At 53.6% G+C, this 416-nt stretch overlaps 1 protein-coding gene across 1 annotated transcript in view; it reads right to left on the bottom strand.

Annotated features, from left to right (window-relative positions):
- The window catches only part of LOC103398338 (pre-B-cell leukemia transcription factor 3-like), a 57,364-nt gene that overhangs the window by 4,547 nt on the left and 52,401 nt on the right, over positions 1-416 (bottom strand).

The following is a 416-nucleotide window of genomic DNA, read 5'->3' as shown; positions in this document are numbered from 1 at the left end:
CCAGCGGCAGAGCTTTTTGCAACTAACGGAGAAGAGAGATGGAGAGGAAGAGAGAGAGAGGGAGAGAGAGGAGAGAGAGACAGAGAGAGAGAGAGAGACAGAGAGAGAGGGAGAGAGAGACAGACAGCGAGAGACAGAGAGAGGGAGAGGGAGAGAGAGAGAGAGCAGGAGGTGGGTGAGGATGATGGGGGAAAATGGCGGTGCTAAGGAAGGACAGTATTGTGCTTTGATTGAGGCCAAGATGATAGACAACCCCCCCCCTTTAGCCCCCCCTCCCCCCTCTGTGACTTTGGTCTGACTGACTGGGACCAGCTTTGGCTGGAGCATCATTAGCCTGACACAGTGTCAAGGTTAGCTAAGGACGCTAACGTGTGTTTGCTGCTGTGACCTGCAGTAATAATCCCTGTAGGCTGTAG

This window comes from Cynoglossus semilaevis, chromosome Z, assembly GCF_000523025.1.
Source record: "Cynoglossus semilaevis isolate Cse_v1.0 chromosome Z, Cse_v1.0, whole genome shotgun sequence".
In the NCBI taxonomy this organism is placed as follows: domain Eukaryota; kingdom Metazoa; phylum Chordata; class Actinopteri; order Pleuronectiformes; family Cynoglossidae; genus Cynoglossus; species Cynoglossus semilaevis.
The sequence above is the reverse complement of the archived record's forward strand: the minus strand, read 5'-3'. Positions and strand labels throughout refer to the sequence as shown.